Here is an 11121-nt window from a genome sequence, read left to right as displayed (position 1 = left end):
TGCTAGAGACAAAGAATGTCACAGGCTTGAAAATGCATTGCTTCTTGATGTTGAGACAGCCTAAAATGAAGAGACCAAGATTAACAGTGATTATTCTTCACTTGCCTAACTAGAACCCATGGGGGGCTCACTCACTGAAGCTGAACAATGAGAAAGTCAGCACAGAAAAAAACGAAGTTTATCTCAGCTTACTGCACAATCAAACCTAGAATTTACTTCCATGGGGAGGCAATCATCAGGTAGATTGACTCTTGAACGGAAACTGGCAACACTGGAGCAGGGCTATTAATGATAGGACTTTATGGGGGTGGCTAATTCATAGGATCATCATTAAGTCAGAAGCAACTTGCTAACACATACTTCCATTCTAGATTCAATCAACCTGATGTTTCATCTTCCTGCATTCAGCTTTTCCCAGAATTTTATTCTTTGCCAAGAAGTGTTGTCTTCTCAGGATATGCTCAAAGCATGATAGCCTCAGTTCAGTCATTTTTGCATCTAGAGAGAATTCATGATTGATTTGATTTAGTACTCATTTATCTTTCCAGTGGTTTGTATTTGTAAAGATATATTCTAACACTGATTTGGATGACCCTTTTTTTCCTATAAGTTTTCGTCATTATGCAGCTTTCACATCCCTATATATTAATCAGAAATACTACAGTACAGTAGATACTGGTCTTGGTCTTCAGTGACACATCCTTATATTTAAGGATCTTTTCTGGTCCTTTATATCTGCCTTTTAATTTGACTACCTGATTCCTGCATTGACATCTGGTGGCATCTATGTGTACAATTCTATTGCCACAAACAGATTGTTGGCTTCACATAAATCTTTGTGTCCCTCTCCTGCTTTGCTCTGAAGCCATATTCCCCAGCAGTGTTTCATTCTGCTTTATTTCCTTACACTTTCCCTTTGCCTCTACCTCTTATTTCAACTCTGAAGAATTTAAAAGGGGATGAATTCAATGCATAAGGGACTTAGCTCATTCGTGACTACTAATCAAAACTATATATTAGCTCCTGTATCAGAGGTAATATGCCTCTGAATTCCAGTTCTTTCAGAAAATAAGTTGGAGGATCCTCTTGTGCTTTTATTCTGCTTGTGTGGTTCCCATAGGTACCTGTTTGGCTATTAGAAGAACAGAATGCAGAGTTGGATAAGCTTCTGGTATTTTATAATATTCCTACAAAGCAGCATGCATTGCATGCTTCCTGTGACCAAACAGGCTAGAACGGAACTACTAAGTTTCTTGAAATAGTCTATCAATGTTGCTCCAAATGCAATTATAAAAGATGAATGCAGTAATCCTCACACGTTTTTAAAGGTAATAACATTTACACATCTAATTTTGGAGTTTAATAGTCCTCGCCAGCAACATCTTAGAGTTAATTCAGTCTCTGGAAATGCCTTGTGCCTCAGGTCTCATTGCTTAAATATACTAAGCATAAAATTGCAAATTAAGATAGAATATAAAATGATGTTTGAATTCCTCAGGCGAGCCTTTCAGATATAGTTGCATCTCTACCTCCATTTTACTACCTGGTGGTTTCAGGGTCATGTGGCCCAGAGCAGAATCAGAAACATATCAGTGATTAAGAGCTCAATTATTTTTTAACGCCTTTTGCTTTCCTGCAATCATGGTATTCAAAAATGTTTTGTTCTTTTTACAGATTATAGAGAACTCATAGATATTTGATATTTGTGTGTTGTTCCTATGTACTTTCAAGCTGCATCTTGCTTACAGTGATCCTGGTAAGGTTTTTTAAGGTATGTGAGATATTTAGGAGTGGTTTCACCACTGTCATTTCCCCAATGAGTTTCTATGTACAAGAGGAGAATTGAACCCAGATCTCCTGAATCCAAGGTTGAGGCCACCAGACTATTATTATTATTATTATTATTATTATTATTATTATTATTATTATTATTATTATTATTATTATTATTATTATTATTATTATTATTATTATTATTATTATTATTATTATTATTATTATTATTATTATTATTATTATTATTATTATTATTATTATTGTTGTTGTTGTTGTTGTTGTTGTTGTTGTTGTTGTTGTTGTTGTTGTTTGTTTATTATAATTATAATTATAATTATTATAATTATTATTATTATTATTATTTATTTATTAATTTATTTATTATTTATTTATTTATTTATTATTTATTATTTATTATTTATTTAATTTATATGCCACCCACTCTACCCAAAGGTCTCTGGGCGGCTTACAACAATTAAAATTCAATACAATAAAATATAAAATGATTAAAATACAATTAAAATACGATTAAAATACAATTAAAATTGCCATCATAAAGACATAAAGACTGCATAAAGACATCATAAAGACTACAATGGCTCTGAATCTGTATAGGCAAATGGAATTGGTGTTTGGAAGCCAGATGGACCTGCCAGATGCCTTATTCCTGGTAGTGTATGAATTTGGATTCCCAGTCACCTCAGCAGGAAGACGTGATCTACACAGGCAATGAAATATCCGTAAATTAGCTCCTCAGCTGAAATGAATGGGGAAGCTATCAGCAGACAATAAGTAGACATTCAATAACATGAGAATGGATCAACAAAGGACAAATATCTCTGCTCCAGACCTGTCCATGTGCTGAGTACAGTGAGGGTCCTCTTTCTGTTTCAACAATTTCAGATAGAGAACCTGAAAAGAACAAGGGGAAAGGTTTTCTCTGTGGCCACTGCTAACTCTGGAACATTATTTAAAAATCTTTTGGGACTTACTGAACTTATTGTTTGTTGCTAACTTCTGTTTTAATCCATTTTTTAAAAAATCATAATATTATTTATTTGCTGCTATTTTTTTCTTTTAAAAAAACTTGTTTCACCTTTTGAGAATGGGAGACTTTAAAAAGTCTTGGTTTTCTGGGAGCTCTGTCCATAGTGAATGAATTTATAAAGCCAAGAGGATTACCCACAGATTTACTGTAGATACATATGAATGAAAAGAGTTTTATACAGATAGGCTGCTTGTGAGAGGAACACTTTCTATATCATTCTTATATCTTAGTTGGAATTACATCCAAGAGCAAGTTTTCATTTAATCTGCACCTTGGCTTTTTTCCTCAAAAAGTCACTTAAAGAACACAGCTTTAGGTTAACTGAGGCCTTGGTTAGAAAGGTGAATTGCACAAATCTCAAAACATTTCATGTGAAGATATGTAGTACACATCTGCTTCCAATATTTTGTTCCTGTTTGAATCTTTTGATAACTTTTCCAAAACATCTCTTTTCTTATTTATGACAGAAAACTGCTTTTACAATGGGGGCTCTGAAGGTTTGTGAAATATTCTTCATCCTAAGTTGAGCAGTAGGGATGGCACAAGACTATGAACGGGAGGAGCATGACACTTGGATTTGAATATTTTATTCATTTTATTAATTTAGCAACAAAACATAAACCATCCTGTTTATTCTTTCCTAGACAGTAAGTCACTAAGGAAAAGTCTACCTGAGGATAAAGGTCTTCTCTTGCATGTGGAGGGACAGTAAAGATGGAGCCACCCTAGCCTCCTGTGGGAGGGAGTTTGGGAACCCCCTCCCATGTCCCTATCAAGTGCACCTAAGTATGCACCACTTTAAAAAGAATTTGCATTCCAGATCTACTAATATCCAGTTCATTCTTTCAGCCCCCCTCCATATACCATAAGCCAAAAATGTTGTATGGAAAGTGCTGTATCTCAACATACAGAAAGCCAAAATGGAGGTGACAGTAAGACAGAAATTGCCAGTGGGTGACTGACATGAATCTGCCACTGCTTCAGACATCTGCAGATTGAACAATATAGTACAATAGAATGATTGAGTTGGAAGAGGCCTGTAAGGCAATTGAGGTCAACCCCCTGCTCACTGCTGGAGGGATGCAAGTAAAAGTAGATCTGATAGATGGTGGTCCAATTTTCTCTTGAATGCCTCCAGCATTGGAATGCTCACCATCTCCCAAAGTAACTGGTTCCATTGCCATACTGCTGTAACAGTTAGGAAGTGTTTCCTGATATTCAGCCAAAAATTTTCTTTCTTCATGGGGCTTGGTTTCCAGTCTTCTAATCATGCTTATTGCCTTCCTCTGAACTTGTTTCCATTTTTCGGCACCCTTTGTGAAGTATGACCATACTCAAGATGAGGCCTAACCAGTGCTGAATAGAGGGCAACTTGTAATCAACAACAGTTCTAACATCATTCTCACTTGTAGTACTAATGAGCCAGGTATTCCCCATTTTATAAGTGTGCATTTAGTTTTTTCTTCAGGTATAGAACCTTACAGTTATCCTTGTTAAACGTCATTCTGTTGTTTTCAGCCCAGTTTTAGCCTATCAAGATATTTTTGAATTTTGTTTCTGTCTGCCAAGTTATTAGCTATTCAGACCAATTTTGTGTCATCTGTAAATTTGATTAAGTATTCCCTGAACTCCCTCATTCAAATCATTAATAAAAATGTTAAAGAGCATCGAGCCCAGTGCTAAGCCTTGTGGTAGCCCACTTGTTACGTCATTCTGTTTTGAGGAGCAGTCATTGATAAACGTTCTCTGAGTATGACCAACTGTGCATACATCTGATAGTTGTATCCAGCCCACACCTAATTAGCTTGCTAATCAGAATATTATGGGCACTTTGTCAAAGGCTTTCCTGAAGTCATATTACATCTACATCTTTCACACCATCTACCAGGGAAGCTACCCGATTAAAAAAAAAAATAGATAAGATTAGTCTGGCAAGACATGTTCCTGACAAATCCACATTGGTTTCCAGTTATTAATGCATTGTTTTCAAGGTACAGTGGTGCCTCGCAAGACGAAAATAATTTGTTCTGTGAGACCTGCCATCTTGTGAAATTTTCATCTTGCAAAGCAAGTTTTCCCATAGGAATGCATTGAAAGTTAAGGCTTCCCCTGCACCATAGGAGTACTTCCAGGGGTCCCCCGCAACCACGCTTGCCACTTTCAGAGTCTCCCTCTGAAGCTCTGGTGCTTGGCAAGCCTCCGAACGGAAAAAGGAAGGGGAAAAGAGCAGGAAGTTCAAAAACAGTGCTGGGGAAGTCTTGCCCAGCACTATCGGAGGACTTCCGGGGGACCTCTTAAAGTAGCGACTGCGGTTGCAGGGGACCACCGCCAGTCCTCCAATGGTGCTTCCCCAGCTCCCTACCTGGTAAGTGCCTTTTAAAAAAAATTCTCATAGGAACGCATTAATTAAATTTCAATGCATTTTTATGGGAAAACATACCTCGCAAGATGATAATATCTTCATCTTGCAGGGCACCAAAAAACAAAACAAAACTCGCAAGACGCTTTCATCTTGTGAGTTTTTCATTGCCCAAGGCATTCGTCCTGCGAGGTACCACTGTATGTGCAGAGTGAGATGTTCCATCATGTTGCATTCAGCTTACAGTGCAAAGGTTTTCAGGGTATTTATTAATGGAATAGTTTTATGGCACGTTATTTTTATTATTATTATTTTACCAGTGTTATTCTCCAGTGAGTTTCCAAGTCAAGCAGGGATTTTAATTCAAGTCCACTGAGTCCTAGTCCATCACTCAATCCACAAAAATACACTGGCTCTTTTAGGATGGCTAAAACTAAAGAAGCAGGGTAGTGAAAAGTATGAGGGGATGTTGATATTGAGGATGCAATGTGCTGTCTAGGATATGATGTCTAGGATTGCAATGTAGGTAGTGAGAAAACAATTGTAATGCAGATGATATGGAGAAAACTGGTAGTTCAGGAATCCAGGTGAGCAATTATGTGAGTTAATACTGCTAGATACTGGCATGAAACTCTACCAGTTACATTTTTTATTTTCTCTGCAGTGTTGTGGAATGGTGTGTATGAAAACATGTTGAAAAATTCTAGATTTGACACACAGATGTGACCTACTGTGACAAATCTTTGAATGAAAGTTTTCAGCCAAATATGTCCTTCATCTTTCTTTTTATCTAGCTGAACAATTTCTTATAATAGTATGTTGACAACCACATTTACGTGATGGTAAACATCCAGTGATCTTTCTTCCCATTATCAGAAATTCACAGAATTTGTCAGTGATTTCAGCACTTTTCTGTAATTGTTAGCACTCAAATACATCCAGACTTTTACAGTAATGAATCTATTATAGAAGGCAGCTGCAGAATATTTTTGTGAACAGAGATCTTCTCTAATATTGTAAACATGCTTTCACCCAAGAATGCAGAGAAGAGACCATGAGGGTCTGCCTGGTGGCTCTTTGATAACAGTCACTGTAGTATTAATAAGCACAGTATACATAATGCATGAGGTTCCAGTTAATAAAATCTGCTTGTCTGCTACTATCTTCCCACTTTCCTAATGAGCTTGGGCTCTCCTCACTTCCTATCAATTGGATTCTCCCACTGCTTTGCTATCAATCAAGTCATCCTTTCAACCAGCAGCCTTTTTCCACTTATTTACGCTACTTTTATAACTTTCGTGACTTGCCTCTCACCTTCAAGGTTGTGTCAGGGCATTTTGCTTCCAGGCAAAGCTGCAAAGCTGAACACTGTGGAATTGACAGCCTGTAGCTGTAGAATAAAGATAAAACATATATATATGGATCATCTATATATATACTCCTGTCTCCCTTCATGTTTTGTGGTGGTGGTGTGAGTCAAATAGGATATATATAAGGAAAAACCAACTTGTTTTGTTTGAATGTTTGGTTCAAATACAGTGTGGTGAAGGGTCACAGAAAAAAATGAAACAAAATTATTTGAGATCTAAACCCCCTTGTACTTGAAATCCAAAACATCTTCCAAGAAAATATGTTCCACTCATATCAATAAGACTTGCCTCTGAGTAACTATGTATACAAAACCTCATTCATCAAAACAACTAGTGATTAACTGATGAGAATGATTGCCCTTGTTCTGTGATTTTTAATAGATTACACCCAACTTGGCCTCCATAGTTTTGCAATAACATTTTGAAGTGGTTTAATTCATTATGCCCCTAGAAGCATCCACTTCTACTTGGGAAAATAAATAAATCAAAATAAATCATAGAGAATAGATCATGCTTCTGGCCTTCTGAATCGTATATTGGACAGTAGAGGGCCCCTTGGGATATTATGTTTGAGAAACAATATGAGAAAAAAAATGAAACAATAATGTAACTGCATGGGTTTAATGTAACACAACAAAATAAAAAGTAATTAATCAGACAACTCACCAATATTTATTTGAATATGAAAAGCACATTCAATCATCATATTGTTTTAACTCCCTTTTTAATAATTGTATGTTCTTTTTTAAACTTTCAAAAATAAAGGTAAGTTAAAATTAAAGTATGTTACATCTGAAAATAAATAAAGGTAAAATCCTCAGGGAAGGCTCAGCCTTAAGGCCATTTGATTCATATTTCATACTCCTCCACTATGCCACCTATATACAGTACATAGAAATTGTAGAAATTCATACAATCACAAGGCCATAAACTCATCCTTCTTTGGATTCAATTCATTTATATTCCTGCAACAATTCATATGAATTCAGGCCAAAATAGTATAGGGAGAAATGTGAGGTTTGTTTGATTCTTTCCTTTAAATTCACTGTCGTGTTTTCAAAGTTAATGCATTTTTCCTCAAAGCTAATTCATCTCACTTTGAACTGGCACAGTACTGTTGAACTATTGCCTTTCAGAGATGTAGTGTTGTGGGGGGAACCCCAAGCAAAAATAGATTATATGTTTTATAAGTAAGAAAGATGCAGTGCAAGAGACAAAAGACTGCATCCCCAAACTCATATTTATACCAAAGACTCAACTAATTACCTGTAGCCAAGGTTTCATTCTTACGGGCTATAACAGGAAGTAGCATTAGAGCCATGAGAGTAGGCAGGTTAGTCAGCACCATAGAAGCCCATGCATGGCTAGCAGCCCCCACTGGTGTTAATGGTGCCTGTAGTACAAGGAGTGGTTAAGTATGGAGGATCTGGGTTCTGTTTTCTACCACAAGACCTATTATGGGTTGCACCTAAACCAAATATAATGGAAGTACCACTTCTGGTTTTGTAAAAAGGCTGACACAGGGAAAAAGAAAAACTTTGTGGGAGAACTTAGAATTCTTTTTAAGCAATAAACATTTCAGCAGCTGAGCACAACAAAACCGGTAGGTGTGCTCCTACTATAGTTAGTCAGCAGAATGCTTCTACTGAGAAAGAAAGATTCTGAGGGTCTTCTCTTCTTTTTCTTTCTCCATTAGAAATAGAAGAGCACTTTCCAGGAATACTTATAAATTTCTCAGAATTTTATTTGTTTATTTGTTTTATTTGATTGTTTTTGTTGGCTGCCTTCCCCTCTCACGACCCAGGTAGAGGGCATTATGGAAGGAAAGCAAATACATTTTGTATGAAGAAGGATCTGAAATGATGGCTGATCCAACAAAACATTTGTTATTGTTACTACTATATATGTCTATAATGTTGTTATATTTTATATTGTTTTATTATATATGTTGGAAGCAGCCCAGAGTAGTCAGTTGACTAGATGGGCAGGGTATATATAAATAAATAAATAAATAAATAAATAAATAAATAAATAAATAAATAAATAAATAAATAAATAAATAAATAAATAATAGTAGAAATACAGAAGAACAAAAGATTATAAAAGAACTCTGTGCTACAAGTGGTGAGCCCTACATCTCAGAAATTGCTACAGTATTTCTCCTTCCCTTGGATAAATTTTGATGAATTTTCTCACCCCTAATTCTTCTCTCTCCACAAATATGTTGGGGAATTTTGAAATATTTCTGTTGCCTACTCAGTTGTCTATTCAGCCATGACGTTCAGTGAATTATTTTGGGTATGCACCATCTTTCAGGGTAAACATACATGGTAATCTTGGGATGATAGCATTGGATTACCTTATGTGTCCCATCTTCTACTTATTGAAGGACAGGCATGATAGAACTATATGTTCCTACAGATGAATTATGGGGTCACAAAGAGTCAGACATGACTTAACGACTAAACAACAACAGATGAATTCATAATACTGAGATGCTTCAGTAGAAAAAATGCTGGGAAAGACAAGGCTTTACACAGGGATATTTATTTTGCTAATTCACTACCTACATAGATCATAAGGAGCCTATTAGATGCCTGGAAAGTCTCTTTGCTTTAAACAATATTGGGCATGTATATATTACAATTTCTTAAACTAAATTTCTTATGCAACTAGATCTCTCTCTCTCTCTCTCTCTCTCTTTCCTGCTGTTTTTAACAGGGAAAAAATCCCAACAATTTTTAAATGACTATTCTGGGAAGGCAATAGCATGATCTGCCAATCAAAAGCTAACATATTGAAAAGGTCACAATTTTTCCATTAAACAGAGTCTTCTTTGTTCTTTAGTTTCTTCAGTGCTACAATTAATTCAGTTAAGGCTGCTTAAAGCCAAGAAGCATTATCACAGATCATAACCTTTCTTTTTTTTAAAGGAAGTCATTGCTTCTTCCACTTTTACTTAGCATATTTTAATGATATAACATGGAAGAACATTTCTAAATATTGGTATCCAAAGGAAGGTGGTGGTGGGGAACAACGAAAAATCTAAACAAAATCATAATCAGACAAAAACATTTGGGAAATGAACTCAAAAACACAGTTACATAGACAGCAACATTCAATAAAATTGTGATCTATTCATGTTTATGCTGCTATTATCAATATTCCTTGAATAATTTTATGACATACGTTCATTAGGGAAAAAAATAGCATATTCTGTACATGAGACAATGTCAATATAAGTACATATTGTGTGCATCATCATGTAGATGGTGGGTAAGTATGAGATCTAAATGTCTACCTTAATCTTCTGTGATGTTTAACTGAAGTAGCCGAGGGTAGCAGCATACAGTGAAGAACTGACATTTCCATAGTTTCATAAGCTGATATGTGGCATCCCCAAAGGATGGAATGTCACTTCATTAGGGCACAGGCCATATAAAGTTTCTGAATCACAAGTCAATGGGAGAAATGTCCAAAACTAGCTTGATAGTGGCCTGATTCTCTTGCTAGCACTCCTCAGATGACTGCATTAAGCAATTTCATTGCTGCTCTAAAATGTAAAACCTCACTGGCATCCTTGCTAGTGAATAATAATTATAGGCATCCTTTTCTGCATGTAGAGATGGACAAATCTTGTGGTTTTACTTTCTCCCATAAACAATTTTTAAAACCCCAAGTCTCACACTCCTCAATCCTCAGCTTGCCAGGTAGTTGTTAAAGATAAAAAGACTGTAAGAGGAAACAGGTGACAGACTTAGTTCACACAAATGTGACTGAATGTGCAGGGATGCTGAATTTTAAGAGCACTTTGCCAGGATGAACAAATCTGCCATTTTCACTTTTTTTCCTGTTTATGAGGAAGCCTAAACATTTGGGTAATTTCTTATGAACAAACGATGGGAAAAGGGGAAGGGGAAAACACTAGAAAGATATCCTTAACTGAACAGATTTAACGAAGGTGATTGGACTAAGAGGAAGAAATGCACTATCTGTGAGCCCCTTCATGGGTCACTGCCTTGTCGCGGCAAAGGGGCTTCAGCAACTCAAAGAAGAGGGCCTTCTTAAATGAACAGTGCAAAGAAATAGAGGAAAATAATAGAAAAGGAACAACCAGAGATCTGTTCAAGAAAGCTGGAGATATTAAAAGAAACTTTTGTGCAAAGATGGACATGATAAAGGACAAAAATGGTAGGGACCTAACAGAAGCAGAAGACATCAAGAAGAGGTGGCAAGAATACACAGAGGAATTATACCAGAAAGATCTGGATGTCCCAGACAACCCAAATAATGTGTTTGCTGACCTTCAGCCAGACATCCTGGAGAGGAAAGTCAAGTGAGCCTTAGAAAGCATGGCCAACAACAAGGCCAGTGGGGGTGATGGCATTCCAGTTGAACTATTTAAAATCTTATAAGATGATGCTGTTAAGGTGCTACACTCAATATGCCAGCAAGTCTGGAAAAGTCAGCAGTGGCCAGAGGACTGGAAAAGATCAGTCTACATCCCAATCCAAAGAATGCTCCAACTACCACACAATTGCACTCATTTCCCATGCTAGCAAGGTTAT

General features: G+C 36.3%; 1 long non-coding RNA gene across 1 annotated transcript; it reads right to left on the bottom strand.

The window, feature by feature from the left end:
• Positions 1-2149: 2149 nt before the first annotated feature.
• LOC144587757 (uncharacterized) lies at positions 2150-6575 on the bottom strand. Its single transcript, XR_013542903.1, has 2 exons — positions 6498-6575; positions 2150-2688 (listed from the first exon to the last, which is right to left on the bottom strand). It is a non-coding gene; the product is annotated as an uncharacterized LOC144587757 (long non-coding RNA).
• Positions 6576-11121: the final 4546 nt, after the last annotated feature.

Source organism: Pogona vitticeps, chromosome 3, assembly GCF_051106095.1.
Source record: "Pogona vitticeps strain Pit_001003342236 chromosome 3, PviZW2.1, whole genome shotgun sequence".
In the NCBI taxonomy this organism is placed as follows: domain Eukaryota; kingdom Metazoa; phylum Chordata; class Lepidosauria; order Squamata; family Agamidae; genus Pogona; species Pogona vitticeps.
Note: the sequence above shows the minus strand (reverse complement) of the source record. Positions and strands in the feature narration are given on the sequence as shown.